Raw genomic sequence first — 19032 nt, 5'->3', positions numbered from 1 at the left:
CCATCAAGGAGAAGGTACAGAAACCTGACCACGTACACTTTTAAGACGAAAATTTAGGAACAGCTTCTTCCCTCTCTTCATTAGATTACTGAATGGTCTATGCACACCATCATTATTCCTAGTTTACACCATTTATTTTATTCTGTATTGTAACTTACAGTATGTGTGTTACACTGTATTGCTACCACAAAAATTTTATAATGTCAGTTTTATAACCCTGATTTTGAGATATAGAAGCAAAACTAGGCCATTCAGCTCACTGAATCCGCTCTGTCATTCCCTGTCTTTGCCCCATAACCTTAGACACTCTCACTAATCAAGAACACATCAACCTCCACAGTTATCTATGGAGATGAATTCCACAGATTCACCGCTCTCTGGCTAAAGAAATTCCTTCCCGTCACAAAGCGATGTCCTTTTATTCTGAGGCTGTGCCCTTTGGTACAAGACGTTCCTACTCCCGGAAATATCCTCTCCATATTCATTCTAACCAGGCCTTTCAACATTTGGTAGGTTGCAATAAGATTCCCCCCCCCCGCCCCCGAAATCAAATCCAGCAAGCAGCAAGTATAGGTTCAGGGCCAAAAACTTTTCATATGTTAATCCTTTCATCCCCGGGTTCATTCTCTAAACCTCCTCTGGACCCTCTTCAACATCAGCACATCCTTCCTCAGATATAGGGCCAAAACTGCTCATCATACTCTAAATGTTGTCTCAGCATTACAAGTCTTAGATTTTCTATTCTGGTCCTCTCGAAATTACTGTTAATATTTTATTTGCCTTTCATACTACCATCTCAATCTTCAGGTCAGCCTTAAGAAAATCCTGCACTAGGGCTCCCAAGTCCCTCTGCACCTCCAATTTCTGAATTTTCAATATCTTCCCCTCGTCCAGATCCGATTTCCACAGGGATCACCCCCTCCACAATTCCCTTGCCCATTCATCCCTTCCCACTAATCTCCCTCCCGGCATGTATCCCTGCAAGTTACATGTGCCCATTCACCTCCTCCCTCACCTCCACTCAGGGTCCAAAGCAGTCCTTCAAGGCGAGGCAAGACTTCACCTGTTAATCTGTTAGGGTCGTCTCTTTATCTACTGTTGCCAATGCAGCCTCATCTACATCAGTGAGACCTGACATAATTGGGAGGGTTGCTTCATTGAGCACATCCATTCCATCCACAATAACCAGAATATCCCAGTGGCCAATCATTTTAATTCCTATTCCCATTCCTGTTCTGAAATGTGGTCCACGGCCTCCTCTTCTGCCACGAGGTCACTCGCAGGATGGAGGAGCAATATCTCATATTTTGTCTGAATAGCCTCCAACCTGATGGCACGAATATTGATTTCTCCTTCCGGTAATTTTCCCCCACCACTTCCCTCTTCTTCCCCCCCCCCCCACTTTGGCCTCTTGCCTCTTCTCCTCACCTGCCTATCAACTCCCTTTTGTGCCCCTCCTCCTTCCCTTTCTCCTATCGTCCACTCTCCTCACGTATAAGAATCCTTCTTCTCCAGCCCTTTGCCTTTTCTACTGATCACTTCCCACTCTTTCTTCATCTCCCTCTCCCCCACCCAAATGGCATTACCTATCACCTTTCAGCATGTCCTCCTTCTCCAGCCCCCACCACTTTACTCTGACATCTTCCCCCTACCTTTACAGTCCTGGCGAAGGTTCTCGGCCCAAAACGTCAATGTTTACTAATTTCCATAAAAGCTGCCTGACCTGCTAAGTTTCTTCAGCACTTTGTGTATGTTGTTTCGAATTTGCTTCCCATTTAGAAAAGTCTACAAATTTATACCTTCTACCAAAACACATGACCTTACATTCCCTGCAGAACACCACCAGTCACTGGCAACCAATCTGAAAAGGTCCACTTTATTCCCATTCTTCTCCTTCTGCTAATCAGCCAATCTTTTAACTATGCAGGTATCTTTCCTGTAATACCATGAGCTTCAATTTTCTTTAGCAGCCTCACATGTGGCACCTTGTCAAAAGCCTTTTGAAAGTCCAAGTAAGCAACATCCACCAACCCTTCGCCTGTTATTTCCTTAAAAATTTCAATAAATTTGTCACAGGCAAGATCTTCCCTTATGGAAACCATCCGACCTTGGTCTATTTTATATGCTTCCAAGTACACTGAAAACTCATCCTTAACAATGGGACTCCAAGATCTCACTACCACTGCAAACAGGCTTACTTGTCTATAATTTTCTGACTTTTGTCTCCCATCTTCTTAAAAAGTAGCAACATTTGCGATTTTCCAGTACTCTGAAACCATTCCTGACTGCAGTGATTCTTAAAAGATCACTACTATTGCCTCTACAATCTCTTCAGCTACCTCCTTCAGGACCCGGAAGTATAATCTTTCTGGTCCAGATGACTTATCCACTTTCATACCTTTCAGTTTTCCAAGCAGCTTCTCCTCAGTATTAATGATAGCACTCAATTCTTCACCTACTTAATTATCACACTCCCCAACTCTCAAATTTTTGGTGTCTTCTACAGTAAAAAAAAATGACAAATACTTGTTCAGTTCATCTACCATTTCTTTGTTCCCCATTATTTGCCCAGTGTCATTTTCCAATGGTTCAATACCATTCTTGCTTTTATTTTACTCTTTACTCACCTGAAAGAAAATTTAGTATCTGCTTTTATATTGTCAGCTACTTACCTTCATATTTAATCCGTTTTTCCCCATGTTTTTTTTAAAAAGCTTCCAAATTCTCTAGCTTCTTGCTAATTTTTGAAATATCATATGCCCTCTCTTTTGCTTCTATGCTGTCTATGACTTCCCTCGCAGCCATGGTTGCCTCATCCTCTTCGTATAATACCAATGCTTCTTTGGAATGAAATAATCTTGCGTTTTTCAATTTAATCCCAGAAAACACTGAAATTGCTGCACTGTCGTACTTGCTAGGGTCCCCTTCCAATCATTTGGCCAGTTCCTCTTTCATGCCTCTCCAGTAACCTTAGTAATCTTTACTCAACTGTACTGCCATCCATCTGATTTTTAGCTTCTCCCTCTCAAACCATGGGGTGAATTTTTATAATCATTGCCTCCTAAGTATTCCTTTACCTCAAGTTCCTAAATCAAATCTGGTTCATTGCATGTGAAATCTAGAACTGCCTTTTCTCTCGTGGACTTGACCACAAGCTGCTCTAAAACGTCACCTCAGTAGTATTCTACAAATTCCTTCTCTTGGGATCCAGTGCCAAACCTATATACCTATCCACATGGCATCAAAGGTTACAGGGAAAAGACTGGGAACTGGGTTTGAGGAGGAGAGAGAGAAAAAAAGGATCAGCCACGATTGAATGGCGGAGCAGACTCAATGGGCCAGATGTCTTTTGGTCTTGTATTGAAATTGCCCATAACCACTTTAAAATTGCCTTGTTTACATGCCTTTTAACCTCCACTTGCACCCCACATGCTGACTGAAGTGCAGGCTACCGTAATGGCGACAACTTCTTTCACTTCTCATGTTATCACCCCTACCCACTGTTAAAACCATAGACTTTACATATGATTAAATTGCTCTAATTCCTAAAAAGAAATGGAGCCCTTGTGATATATAAAAATAAACAGCCAATGTAATTTAAACTGAATTCATTTCAAATGAGATACACATGCCAAATCTACCAAACACAACACTTTTTAGCTAAGGAATGGAGGAAATGTAACCAATACCATCCTGGGTTTTACTCAACAGAATGCCTACCTCAAGAGATATGACTCCTTTGACATTAATCACTTAGGGAGGACTCCCCCAATAAACGTATTGCATGTTGCAGGATTTCCTACTTCAATGAACCTGTGTCACACATACAGCTGCTCCCTGAAGTTCTACACGGCCCATATAGTTGAAGGAACATTTTGGAAAACTGCAGGATGGGTGGGAATGGATTTGACAACTGTGCTGGAGCTGCAGGAATCTTTTGACAGGTGAGAGAAGAACATTTAAGTTTGAGTTTCCTGGAAAAATGATGGAAGTACAGGACAGATGTAATGTAAAAACAAAGAAATACTCAAATGGCAAAACAGTACAACCGTCGCTAACAAGGGAAGTCAAAGCTAATGTAAAAGCACAAGAGAGGGCATAAAACAAAGCAAAAATTAGCGGGAAGATAGAGGATAGGGGAGCTTTTAAAAACCTACAAAAGCAACTAAAAGAATCACTAGGAGGGAAAAGACGAAATATGAAAGCAAGCTTTCTAACAATATCAGGGTGGATTTTAAAAACTTTCTTTAGTATATAAAAAAAAGAGATGAGAGTAGATATAGAACCGCTAGAAAATGAGGTCAGAGAAATAATAACGTGGGCAAGTAGATGGCAGATGAACTAATTGAGTATTTTGCATCAGTCTTCACTGTGCAAGATAATATAGTGTGCCAGGTGTTGAAGGGTGTGAAGGACAAGAGTGAGTGCAGTTACTATTACAAGGGAGAAAGTGCTCAAAAAGCTGAAAGACCTGAAGGTGCACAAGTCACTTGGACCAGATGAACTACACTCCAGGGTCTGAAAGAGGTATTGATAGAGGTTGTGGAGGCATTAGTAATGATCGTTCAAGAATTATTGGACTTTGGCACAGTTCCAGAGGACTGGAAAATTGCAAATGTCACTCAGTTCTTTAAAAAAGGAAGGAGGCAGCATAAAGGAATTTATAGACCAGTTAGTCTGACCTCAGTGGGTGGGAAGATGTTGAAGTCAATTGTTAAGGATGAGGTTATGGAGTACTTAGTGACACAGGACAAGATAGGCCAAAGTCAGTGTGGTTTCCTTAAAGGAAAATCTTGCCCGACAAACCTGTTGGAATTCTTTGAGGAGATTACAAATAGGATAGATAAAGGGGATGCAGTGGATGTTGTACATTTAGATTTTCAGAAGGCCTTAGACAAGATGCCACACGTGAGGCTGCTTACCAATTTAAAGCCCATGGTATTAAAGGAAAATTACTAGCATAGTTAGACTATTGGCAGACTGGTAGGAGGCAGCGAGTAGGAATAAAAAAATCCTTGTCACTGTCAGCCAACCAGACAAGTAGTATACAACATCAGGGGTCAGTGTTGGGACCACTTTTTTTATGCTGTATATCAGCGGTCCCCAACCACCGGGCCGCGGACCGGTACCAGGCTGCAGAGCATGCTGTACCGGGCCACGAGGAAAGGATATGACTTGGCGATAGGAGTCAGCTGCACCTTTCCTCATTCCCTGTCATGCCCACTGTTGAGCCATTACGCATGCGAGGTCATTACCCGCGCGTCATCCATTTCAGTGCGGGAAGAAGATCAACTCCTCGAGCTTGCAAATGACGGCGGGCTGAAAAGCATGTTTGACATAACATCCCTGCCGGCATTATGGATCAAAGTCAAGGCTAAGTATCCTGAGATACCCACGAAAGCACTGAAAACGTTGCTTCCATTTCCAACGTATCTCTGCAATGAATGCAACGAAAACTAAATTGTGGAATAGACTGGATATTAGGAATACTGTTCGAGTATCGCTGTCTCTCGTCACCCTTCGATAGGACCGTCTTGTTGCAGGAAAACAATCCCAGGGCTCCCACTGATTCAGCGATATTGGTGTGCTGCAGTGATTTTATATGTTCATACGGGGAAAATATGTGCTGCGTGTTTAATATCCAAACGATACTTAAAATGTTATGATGCTATTTACAACACGGAAACAGGCCATCTCTGCCCTTCTACTCAGTGCTGAACGCTACTCTCACTTGGTCCCACCGACCTGCACTCAGCCCATAACCCTCCGTTCTTTTCCTGTCCATATACCTATTCAATTTTTTCTTTAAATGATAATATCGAACCTGCCTCTACCACTTCTACTGGAAGTTCGTTCAACATTTACTTCAAGCTCCCCTGTCCTCCCCTGATAATTGACTTATCGCTATATTCATGCGAGGAAAATATGCACTGTGTGTTTAATATTAAATTTGTTAGATAAACCCTTTTAGAAACGAAATTGAGTGTATTAGCTAATTATCATCTATATTCCAGTCGTGATTAACACCCCCCCCCCACCGAACAGAATCGCCAAAAACGATTTGTAGGAAAAAATCGTACACGCATGAGCAAGTTACGCATGCGCACTGGTGCCCGCGCAAGGCTTCATGGTCATTGCAGTCTTTTCAAGGAAAACCCAGCGCATTTGACTGCTACTCTTGTCCGTTGACAACCCTACCCCCCCTCTCCCCCGTTCAGCCGGTCCACAAGAATATTGTCAATATGAAACCGGTCCGCAGTGCGAAAAAGGTTGGGGACCCCTGCTGTATATCAATTATTTAGATGATGGAATAGATGGCTTTGTTGCCAAGTTTGCAGATGATACAAAGATTGGTGGATGGGCAGGTCGTATCGAGGAAACTTGCTTTGTTTGCACAAACTGTGGAATGCACTGTCAGCGGTGGTACTGGAGGCATGCACGATGGAACATGTAAGAGGCTCTTTCGATAGGTACATGAATGTGCAGAAAAGAGGGATATGGACATTATGTAGGCAGAAGAGATTAATTTAGTTTGGTATTTAATTACCCGTTCAATTGTTTTGGCACAACATTGTGGGCGGAAGAGCCCGTTGGTGTGCTGTATTGTTCTATGTTCTATGAATTACCTCTGCTTTGGCCTACAAAACTTAGGCTTTGCTGAGGAAAATTACAATTAAAGGTAGGGCTGAAAGACTGGTATGGATGTTGCACTTTTCTGAGCTTCAAGTCATCCCAAACCACCTTATAGCTAACAAATTATAGCGCAGTAAACTCTTGTACAGTAGGAAAATCAACTGCAAATTTGCACATAAGCCCACAGAATAGCAATACTAAAGAAAAATATTAGAAAGGACATCAAAGAAAAATCATGCACTTCTTTGTAATGGTACTACAGAACCTTTCATATGCAACTGACAGGGCAGAGAGGAATTAACTGGTGCAAGTGGACCTTTTCATTTACGCATAACAAAACAGTAACAGTGAGTAAACTGCATGACTGCGAGATCAGAAGGTTAACAAAAGCAGCCCATCAGATTCTGGCAATATGGCAATTTGGTTACAAAAATGTGGATGAACAGCAACCAGAAGTTAAATAAAATGGCCAGCAAACAAAGTAGAAAAGATTGGCTGGGAAACATGAAAACGAATTCCTATGTCATCTCTATGATGCCACTAAAATCTGTCCTTCATGCAAAATAGTAGTTACCTTTTCTTTCATTTAAAAATTTCTGCATCCAGGATATGAACAATGATTGTGCCACCATTTGGCAAATATTAAGTATAGCAGTGTGCCCACATTTTGGACTCCATTCTTAAGTTATGTGGAAGTAGCTACACCTGAAGGATAACAGCAATTCACCATCCTTTCTCAAGTGCAATTAGGAATATTAAACCAATATTGATCTTGCCAGTGACACCTACAAACTGAAAATTAATTGTCAGAAGTACTTATTTTACAGAGTTTGTTGTCAGGTTACTTAACGTTCAATAGTAACACTAGGCAAGTTAGATTTCTTTACTGAAAACTATATATCTTTATACTTCAGTTTTGAATATTTTATAAGATTCATTATATCATCTTTCCTGACAGAAGGACCTCAGAAAGTCCAAGTAACATCTCAAGTTTCATCGCACTGAGTACTGGTGCCCACCCACTCCTCCTCCTCCCCCCCCCCCAGCTTTGTGCTCAGTCTGCTGCAGATTGACTGCACTCCACTGCATATCAAAGGCTCCGCCTTTCAGCAAATGAAGAGCACAAGGTTCCTTGGTGTGCAGATAACCGACAACCTAACCTGGACCCACAACACCTCATTCATCAAGAAGGCACAGCCGCATTTTTTTAAAATTATGACACACAGTCCTCTTTTATTGTCATTTAGTAATGCATGCATTAAGAAATGATACAATATTCCTCCGGAAACACAGGACAGACCAAGACTGAAAAACTGACAAAAACCACATAATTATAACATATAGTTACAACAGTGCAAACAATACCGTAACTTGATGAAGAACAAGCCGTGAGCATGGCAAAAAGTTCAAAGTCTCTCGAAAGTCCCACATCTCACGCAGACGGGAGAAGGTAGAAAACTCTCCCTGCCATACCTGTCCACAGTCCAACTCTGAGTCGTCCGAAAACTTCGAGCTCCGACCAGCCCTCCGACACCGAGCACCATTTCTGCCGAAAGCTTCACCCTCGGCCCCGGTCGCCAGCAGCAGGCAAAGCCGAGGATTTTGTGGCCTTCCCTCCGGAGATTCTCGATCGCACAGTTGCAGCGGCAGCGAACCGGGCATTTCAGAAATTAACACTCACAATGCGCTGGAGGAACTCAGCGGGTCAGTCAGCATCAGTTGAAAAGATTAGTCGACGTTTCAGGCTGAAACCCTTCGTCAGGACTGAAGGAAGAACTTTGGGGAGGGTTTGAAGAATGCTGGTAGTTGAAAAAACTAAGTTTAAAGACAAAAGGGTGGGGGAGGGGAAGCAGGGAGGTGATTGGCAGGAGAACAATGCGAAGTAGTATCAGGAGGCGGAATTATGAGGGAGGTGATGTAAAATAGGGATGGGGGGGGGGGGGGGAGGGAATTACCGGAAGTTGGAGAATTCTATTTCAACTCTGCTTCCCATTCCCATTCAGATATGTCCATACATGGCCTCCTCTACTGCCATGACGAGGCTAAACTCAGGTTGGAGGAGCAACACCTCATATACTGTCTAGGTAGTCTCCAGCCCCTTGGTATGAACACAGAATTCTCCAACTTCCGTTAATTCCCTCCCCCTCCCTTCCTCTATCCCTATTTTACATCATCTCCCTCATAGTTCCGCCTCTTTCTACTACTTCGCATTGTTCTCCTGCCAATCACCTCACTGCTTCCTCCCCCACCCTTTTGTCTTTCAAATTACTGTTTTCTTCAACTACCAGCATTCTTCAAACCCTCCCCAAAGTTCTTCCTTCAGTCCTGACGAAGGGTTTCAGCCCAAAACGTCGACTAATCTTTTCAACTGATGCTGACTGACCTGCTGAGTTTCTCCAGCGCATTGTGAGTGTTCCTTTGACAACAGCATCTGCAGATTATTTTGTACTTCAGAAATTAATCCAGATGTTCCTCCATGCTCTCACGGCTGTCTCCATCAAATCAGAATTGTGCACGGCATCCTACTTACAAATACGATATCATTTCAGCGGAGAGGTTACGCACGCTGCCATCTTCTCCTCCTCCTCCATTTATTTACTGGGATACAGCGTGGAGTCAGCCCTTCCAGCTCTTCAAACCATGCCGTCCAGTGACCTCCAATTTAACACCACCCCAATCACAGGACAATTTACAATGACCAATTAACCTTCTAACTGGTACGTCTTTAGACTGTGGGAGGAAACCAGAGCACCTGGAGGAAACACAAACAATCACAGGGAGAATGTACAAACTCCTTACCTGCAGCCAAGTTGCTGATAATCTGAAGTGTTGTGTTAACCAATACACTACCATGCCACCACAATCTACACTTTATGGGAAGACTAAGTCATGCAAGGCCCCCCGCCCCACTCTAACAACTTTCTACAGGAGCACCAGTAAGAGTGTCCTCTCTGGCAGTATCGTGGGATACAGAAGCTGCAAGGCATCAGACCACAAGACCTTTCGAAAGGTATTAAAAATTGCTGGGAGGATGATCAGTGTCTCTCCCCCTTCCCCATTTGTGATATTTACTGGGTGCATTGCATATAAAGGGCCTGAAGCATTTTGAGGATCCTTACCACCCATCCCACAACCACTTTGATTCACAACCATCAGAGAAATAGTACAGGAGCATCTATGTCTTCCAGCCTAGGTAACAACTCCTTCCCTCAGACTGAGACTAATGAATACTCTGCAACCAGTGAGGTCTTGTCACAAGGACAATGAGCTGTTTACTGTTTACATTTAGCTGTGCTACACACTACATGCACTTGGAATTGTATTTTGTTAATTTATTTGTGGTAATATTTTGTTTTGTGCTGTGTTGTCCAGTGAATGCTGTTTCGTTTGGTTGTATAGATGTACAGTGGCATGCAAAAGTTAAGTGAGTAGAAGATAAACTGATCTCCAAAAGTTATAAAGTTAAAGATGAAACATTCTTTTCAACATGCCCCACTGAACTCGTTTCTGCAAAATCGTTCACCAGCAACTTTGATGTGTGTTGTTTCAACATTTTAAGCAAGATTAGTGTGTTATTTTTTGTTATGTACAATTTTAGAGTGAAAAAAAGGAAAGGAGCACCATGCAAAAGTTTGGGCACCCCAAGAGACTTGAGCTCTCAGATAACTTTTACCAAGGTCTCAGACCTTAATTAGCTTGTTAGGGCTATGGCTTGTTCACAGTCATCGTTAGGAAAGGCCAGGTGATGCAAATTTTAATTTCAAAGCTTTATAAATACCCTGACTCCTCAAACTTCGTCCCAACAATCAGCAGCCATGGGTTCCTCTAAGCAGCTGCCTAACACTCTGAAAATTAAAATAAATGATGCCCACAAAGCAGGAGAAGGCTCTAAGAAGATAGCAAAGCGTTTTTAGGTAGCCGTTTCCTCAGTTCGTAATGTAATTAAGAAATGGCAATTAACAGGAACGGTGGAGGATTGCTAGAAAGGCAAATCAAAACCCCCATTTGACTGCAAAAGACCTTCAGGAAGATTTAGCAGACCCTGGAGTGGTGGTGCATTGTTCTACTGTGCAGCAACACCTGCACAAATATGACCTTCGTGGAAGACTCATCAGAAGCAAACCTTTCCTGCGTCCTTGTTGTAAACTTCTTTCGATCTACCCGATGCAAAGACACCACGTACTACGGTGACTGTAACTTTAACTCTTTATTAGCAAGTTACCAGAGAGAACCCATCTTAAGCAATCTCTTGGGCTGCTCCAGAGATCTCCTGCTTCTGAAGCAAATACAGCTCTTTTTATACATACGCAGTCACGTACAGAGATACATGTGGGTTCACCCCCTTAGTTTCTGTACAGATGAGTACTGTTAACTTTATCAGCCATAACTTGTTCGTGTAACAGTTTTAATTGCCGCTATGCCTGGATACAGACAGGCACAGGCTTATCTTACAGGTGCTACAGTGAGTACAAAACAGAGTATGTCTCTTACAGCAATTAATAAAGCAATGATACAAGTTACTCTAAGCAAGAACTGAAATTAAGGATGATCTCACCTGCTCAGCTCATCTTATGAAGAAACATTTGTGCTTCTATGCTTTTTTTTCCAAAGCCTTAGCTGCTATGACCCTTACAAAACAACCAGGGTCACAAGAGGCCTACGAAATGTTAACTACTTAACATTACATCCTCACCACAAAATTCAGCATCAAAAGTTTGCAAGGGAACAACTAAACAAGCTTGATGCATTTTGGAAACAAGTCCTGTGGACTGATGAAGTTAAAAGAGAACTTTTTGGCCGCAATGAGCAAAGGTATGTTTGGAGAAAAAAGGGTGCATAATTTCATGAAAAGAACACTTTTCCAACTGTTAAGCACTGGGGTGGATCGATCATGCTTTGGGCTTGTGTTGCAGCCAGTGGCATGGGGAACATTTCACTGGTAGAGGGAAGAATGAATTCAATTAAATACCACCAAATTCCGGAAGCAAACATGACACCGTCTGTAAAAAAAAAGCTGAAGATGAAAAGAGGATGGCTTCTACAACAGAATAATGAACCTAAATACACCTCAAAATCCACAATGGACTACCTCAAGAGGCACGAGCTGAAGGTTTTGCCATGGCCCTCACAGTCCTCTGACCTAAACATCATCGAAAATCTGTGGATAGACCACAAAAGAGCAGTGCATGCAAGACGGCCCAAGAATCTCACAGAACTAGAAGACTTTTGTAAGGAAGAATGGGCGAAAATCCCCCAAACAAGAATTGAAAGACTCTTAGTTTGCTACAGAAAGTGCTTACAAGCTGTGATACTTGCCAAAGGGGGTGTTACTAAGAACTGACCATGCAGGGTGCCCAAACTTCTGCTTTGGGCCCTTTCTCTTTTTTGTTATTTTGAAACTGTAAAAGATGGAAATACAAAAGTAATCTTGCTTAAAATATTAGATAGATAGATTAGATTCAACTTTACTGTCATTGTGCCAAGTACAGATACAAAGCCAATGAAATACAATGAGCGTCTGACCAGAAGAGCAAAAGAATAATATTATTTACAAAATAACTGCGAATAAAAAGTAAGTGCTACAGCATACAAATATAAAAATACTGAGACAGTCCAGTATGGGTGTGAGGTTCAGCAGGGTCACAGCCTCAGGGAAGAAGCTCTTCCTGAGCCTGCTGGTGCGGGAGCAGAGGCTCCTGTAGTGCCTACCGGATGGAAGGAGAGTAAAAAGTCCATGGTTAGGGTGATATGCATCCCTGATGATGCCTTTCGCCCTGCCCAAGCAGCATTTATTAAAGAAGTGTGTCATCTTTAACTTTATACCTTTTGGAAATCAGGTCATCTTTTACTCGCTTAGCTATTCACAGTAACAGAAATTTTGACCAGGGCGTCCAAACTTCTGCATGCCACTGTACAGTCAAATGACAATAACCTTGAATTTCCAGCAAAGTTTCCATTTAGAGCACATAGTTGAAATAATTTTAAATGTTCTTCTAGAATGAGATAAATTTACGAGCTTATATTGTGATGTTCAATGCAACCCTTGTCTAAAAACTGCCACATAAAACAGTTTATGTGACATAAAACATTCAAGGGCGGAGCTTAAGATGATGGTGCCTAACAGCGATTCCTTTGCTTGCATCTTCAGAAACAGCTCTATTTCTATCTTTAATATCTCTTTTTTTTTCCTTTTCAGGGTTCTTTTGAAGATCCTGACCTGGAGTTACACACTGACTTCAGTTCTTTATGTGAATGGGACCCGCTCGCAGGGCCTCACGACCGGCTGTTTTTCGATATGCCAAGGATGTGGCCTAGAAGACTAGTACACCTTCAAAGTGCCGGATCTTTGTGGCTCTGCGGATTCCAAGTTGGTGCTACCGCAGAAAACTGGTGTGTCATGGGAGACGGCAGATCGTAAGCAGCGAGCTCTCTGCTGGCTGTGTACCCAGAGACCCAAGATCTTTGAGCACAGAGCTCGGAAAAGGTGACCCAACAGACTTTTAACACCATAAATCGACAAATTGTTTTGTTATGTCCCACAGTGAAATGGGGACACCTTTTTTTCCCTTATTAGGGTATGTCGAATTACTAGGTGAACGAGTAGTCTTTGGGTTACTGCAAGTCTGTGTCTTTACTGATGCTTTGCTGCACACTTGAGTGCTCACTGGAGGGCGCACATGCTTTTTTGCTGGTGGGAGAGGGGGATCGTGACTTTGGTGCTGCTTATGCGTGGTAGTGGGGAGCTGGGAGGGCTTCAGGGTTCTAACATTTAACTGTCATTCATCCTTTGGGGCACTCCTCTGTTTTCGTGGACGTTCGCAAAGGAAAAGAATTTCAGAATATATATTGTATATATTTCTCTGACATTAAATTGAACCTACTGAACCTATTTACCTCATGCTTCCCTTAATTGACTACAAGAGATTATAAAATAAACCATTTCTCCACTGGCCCCATAATCCTCAACAAAACCCATGTAAAATCGGCTATTAAACTCTAACAGAACCAATTTGGGAAAAAGGGTAGCGCACTGAATGTTGCAAAGCACACAATCATAAAAATGGCAGGCAGACCTGTATTTCCTAACTTTTCTAATATAATTTTATAACTAGTTTTGATTTTAAACCAACTGCTGATCAGAAGTGCTTTGATTTTTTTTTATCAGAAGCAGTGTAGCACAGGATCCATCAGTTTAATAAAAAGCTAATGAACCCAGACCCACCTCTCACCATTATGCCCATGATCCTGGAGGTATGAAATGTACTGAGGCTTCTGCCTCTACCACTCTGTTGGGTTGCAAGTTCCAGACCCCTACTAACACCTGGGTGAAAATTTATTTCCTCAACCATTCTCCAATCCATCTATCAGATACTTCAAACTTACACGCTCCTATGCTATAAAAACCGGCACTTTCGACATACCCCCATCTAGACGCCTTATACTTTGTAAATGACTCTATTCAGTTTCTTCAATCCAAAGCAAGCAACCAATGCATGAAGCCGTGGAGCTGTTCAGCACAGACACAGATCCCAACATGCATCACTCTGCACTTGCCCATCTGTCATTTTCCTCGTGGCTGTAACCTTCCTGATGGATTTTGTGTTAACGCCCTGGTTAAGAACCTGTTTTATTGTATTTCTACTACTATGCTGTTTGCTTTTAGCAGCTTTTCTGAAACGCAGTGTGTTCTGTTAGTTAAGCTTCATAGACTAGTGTTTTGGCTTCGGCTGAGATAAGGAGCCATTTGCCCGGCTAGGAATGTTGTGTCAGCCAACTGGGTTTGTCTTGGTGACGTGCTGTAATATTCTGTCCAGTGGGATGCCATGGAACATTCAAGAGAGCTAAGCGGGATCAGATTTCTACGGGACAATGGTCTGATTTTGGGTTTTTGTTGGCAGGTGCGGAAGATGCTCGCAGAATCCCACTTAAATAGAGACCCTGTTGTCAGAAGTGCTTTGTGCAGACAAATGGTTTCAAGGAGAAATACCAATACTTCTGAGTTAGCCAGTTCATTCGAGACGGTCTTCAAAGGAAGTTCAAACTATGGCTAGCATCTTTCACACAGAACTTAGATTCAGCACGTGAATAATCAAAACAAAGCACCCAACTATGCCAGAAATGAGCTGCAACATTTATATGCACATTTAAATTGATTTAACTGTACTGGGCCAGGCCCTTACCTTTTCATTCCCTATTAACTGTTCGTTAAAAGTTGAAATATCTGTAAGTATGCTGATGTAAGGTCTGTTATTTCCTAGCAAGGGTAGAATTTACACAGCATTCACCATCATTTCCGTTCCCTCATCGGAGCTCCAACTTTCCTGTTGGGTTGAATGCAAATCATACCAACCCTAGGTGTGCGTTGCTTATTGAAGGAGGCTTTCTCACCATTACCCATGCAATGTTGAGTCATGTGGCTATTAGCCACAGTTAGCTAACAAGCCAAGTTTGTTATGAGCCACAGTGAGAGGGTCACATCTGTATCATTTTATAAATTTGTTACATTGCTTCAGATAAAAATTCGAACCTATTGGTAAAGGTGTCCTGCACCCCTCCATTACAATCATATCTTTCCTGTTTGCAGAAGTCTAGCAGAAAATGGACCCTTTTTTAAGTAGAATATGAAATCCTCACCATCATGCTCTGCTTGGAAACCAGAGCAGAACAGTACTCAAACTACTATGGTGGGAAATCTGGAAATCCAGATAACAAAGAAAACTACAAATCTAGGAACCCAGACCAAAACACTGATTACTCATCTAGCAGCTTACTATCATGTCAGCACTTAAAATTGGAGATCATTAAATTAATGCAAAAATTAATGGAACTGCTTTAACTTGTAGATAATACCAAAATTTGTGGTATAGTGAACAGTGAAGGTTATCTCATGTTAAAACAGGATCTATATCAACTGGGAAAGTGAGTAAGTGAACAGCTGATGGCATTTACCTCCAACAAGTCATATATTTTCAGAAACTAACCAGACTAGGACATACACAATGAATGGTAGGGCCCAAGGAATTGTTGAGTGGAGAGACCTGGGGTAACAAGTACATATTTCCCTGAGAGTGGCAACACACATAGACAAGACGGCAATGGAAGCATGATATGCCTGCCTTCACTGCCAAGGCATTGAGTATAGTAGCTGAGATATCATGTTACAATGGTACAAATCACTGGTTTGGACAAACCTGGACTATTGTATGCAATTCTGATTGCCATGCTAAAGAAGGCAGAAAGCATTCACAGAATGCTGTCTGGACTGGAGGGCTTCAGTTACAAGGCCAGATTCATTTGGTTTGGACTGTTTCCTCTGAGCCTAGGAGAATAACCTATGTGCAGGCTTACAAATTTATTGGGGGGGAGGGGGCAGCATAGCTAAGGTAAATAGTCACAGTCTTTTTCCAAGGATAGAAGAGTCTAAAATCAGGAAGCACAGGTCTAAAGAGAGAGGGGAAATATTTAAAGGGGATCTGAGAGGCAAGTCTTTCACAGAGGGTTATGGCTATACGGAACAAGCTACCAGAGGAAGTGGTAGAGGTGGGTACAAATACAATGTTTAAAAGACATTTGGAGGTATTTGTGGATAGAAAAGGCTTGTGGGATATGTGTCAAAGGTAGGCAAATTTGATTAGTTTAGATTATGAAGACATGTAGTCTCAGGTTGGAGGAACAACGTCTTATATTCCGTCTGGGTAGCCTCCAACCTGATGGCATGAACATCGACTTCTCTAACTTCCGCTAATGCCCCACCTCCCCCTTGTACCCCATCTGTTACTTATTTTTATACACACATTCTTTCTCTCACTCTCCTTTTTCTCCCTTTGTCCCTCTGAATATACCCCTTGCCCATCCTCTGGGTCCCGCCCCCACCCCCATCTTTCTTCCCAGACCACCTGTCCCATGATCCTCTCGTATCCCTTTTGCCTATCACCTGTCCAGCTCTTGGCTCCATCCCTCCCCCTCCTGTCTTCTCCTATCATTTTGGATCTTCCCCCCCTCCCCCTCTCAAATCCCTTACGCACTCCTCCTTCAGTTAGTCCTGACGAAGGGTCTCGGCCTGAAACATCAACTGTGCCTCTTCCTAGAGATGCTGCCTGGCCTGCTGCGTTCACCAGTAACTTTTATGTGTGTTGTCCTCTTTTATTGTCATTTAGTAATGCATGCATTAAGAAATGATACAATATTTCCTCCGGTGTGATATCACAGGACAGACCAAGACTGAAAAAACTGACAAAACCACATAATTATAACATATAGTTACAACAGTGCAACAATACCATAACTTGAAGAAGTCCATGAGCACAGTAAAAGTTCAAAGTCTCTCAAATGTCCCACATCTCATGCAGACGGGAGAAGGAAGAAAAACTCTCCCTGCCATGCCAACCACAGTCCAATTCTGAGTCATCCGAAAACTTCGAGCTCCGATCAGCTCTCCGACACTGAGTACTGAGCGCCATCTCTGTCCGAACGATTCAACCTCAACCTCGGTCGCCAACAGCAGGCAAAGCTGGGGATTTTGAGGCCTACCCTCCGAAAGATTCCTGACCACACAGTAACGACAGCAGCGAACGAGCGTTTCAGAAATTTCTCCAGATGTTCCTCTGTGCTTTCACGTCCATTCTCCATCAAATCAGAATTGTCCACAGCCCCTATTTAGCAAATACCATATCATTTTTCACCGGAGGGCTGCGCACGCGCAGGCACGCTGCTCTCTCTCCTCCCACCTTTTAGCTTAAGTAGGGATCTTGGTTGGCATGGAGAAGTTGTGGCAAAGGGCCTATTTCTATGCTGTATTATTCTATTAACAACTCACAGACATTTATTGGACACTCTAGAAAGCCACTTTGGCAATGGAAAAAGAGACGGAAATACATCTTCTTCCTGTTGAAGAGTAGAGATATACCAAATCTAAATACATCTATGTAAAAAAATACAGGGCTAGTGTCCACACACATGCTCGTTCCTACTTAAATGGCTAAAGGAAAACAGAACATTTATATTAACACATGATACAATGATTCTGTAACAGAGACACAGTAGAGAACACAGAACAAGGAAAGATAATCCGTTCAAAATGAGAGAGAAATTAAACAATACTATAATTTACTTTTATGCAAGACACAAATACCTCTCAGAAAAAGTGAACAACTATAGGTCCCGAGTGATCCAGGAGCTCAGCATAATGAGTATTTAAGTAAACTAGTGCAGCACAGAAAATAGGGGTTTGAACATAATAGCTATGGAGATGATGGTCTGATTGGCTGTCATCTTCCAAAATTTTGTTGGCTCTAGAACAATTCCCAAATATAGGAAGGTAGCAGTGTATCATACAAACAGATAGGGGGAAACGACAGAACAATGGAAAAACTACCCTGACAATGGGGAGCTTTGTTGGAATCTAATATTAAGAAAATTGTAAAGAACACATAATAATAATATGAATTTATAATTATAATGGATTTATATAAAAAGGAAATATGCTAGTTTGATCAGAATAGGAAAGGAAGAACCAGATGATGTACTGTATTTGGATGAAGGAAAGCCCTTCAACATGCGGTGCCACACAAAAGATAATTACATTGGAGGTAAAATACTAGAGCAGATTAAAGGTTGATAAACTGAAAGAAAACATGAAAGGAATAAATACTGTAGGTAATGTTCAGGCTGCCAAATTGTGAATAATAATCTCATTGAAATACACAAAATTCAGCTCTTTTCAGGGCCTAATATGAAAAATATTAGCTGTTTCTCTTTCTACAGATGTTGCCTGACCTACTGAACTTTTCTTACAATTTTGTTTTCAGGACAACAAGCAGATAGAGCTAAATTTCCAGTAACTGGGGTGCCTAGATCTAAGGGTTGCAGTAAAGAAAAATGCTTGGCCAATTCAGATAGGGGTAAAAGTACTTTCTTCACCAGGCAATGATTCATCTTTGGAAGTCACTGCATACTAGCACTGCGGAGGCTAAGTTGTGGGGTATATTTAAAATAAAAACAAACATAACAACATATAAAGGTCAGTGCTGGAAAGTGGCACAGTTGCCAAATGTTATCCCTGATCTTACTGAATGTCAAAACAGGCATGAGGAGCAGCATAACTTACCCATATTTATATTTCATATCCAACAAATGAAATGCAAATATGTCACTTTCCACCCAGCATTTTTTATTTTAAAACAAGATTTTTGTTCTCGGGCACATAAGGCAATGTCTATTTACCCACTTTAATTTGGGGAAAAAAATCAACTATAGTCATTGCTTTTCCAGATAATTTTAATCGTTGTTGACCTTGAATATCATAGGTACGTATTTTCACCTATGTGACAAGGCAATTGGTTCAAACCCCTCTCCTGACATGAGTGCAAAACCTAAGATGAAGCACTGCATTTCTACCAA

General features: G+C 41.9%; 1 protein-coding gene across 5 annotated transcripts in view; it reads right to left on the bottom strand.

The window, feature by feature from the left end:
- pds5a (PDS5 cohesin associated factor A) overlaps positions 1 to 19032 on the bottom strand; it is a 189658-nt gene that overhangs the window by 147891 nt on the left and 22735 nt on the right. The gene's annotated exons all lie outside the window — the stretch shown is intronic.

Source organism: Mobula birostris, chromosome 3 (assembly GCF_030028105.1).
Source record: "Mobula birostris isolate sMobBir1 chromosome 3, sMobBir1.hap1, whole genome shotgun sequence".
NCBI classification, from domain to species: Eukaryota; Metazoa; Chordata; class Chondrichthyes; order Myliobatiformes; family Myliobatidae; genus Mobula; species Mobula birostris.
This window is presented reverse-complemented; position numbering and strand designations above follow the sequence as displayed.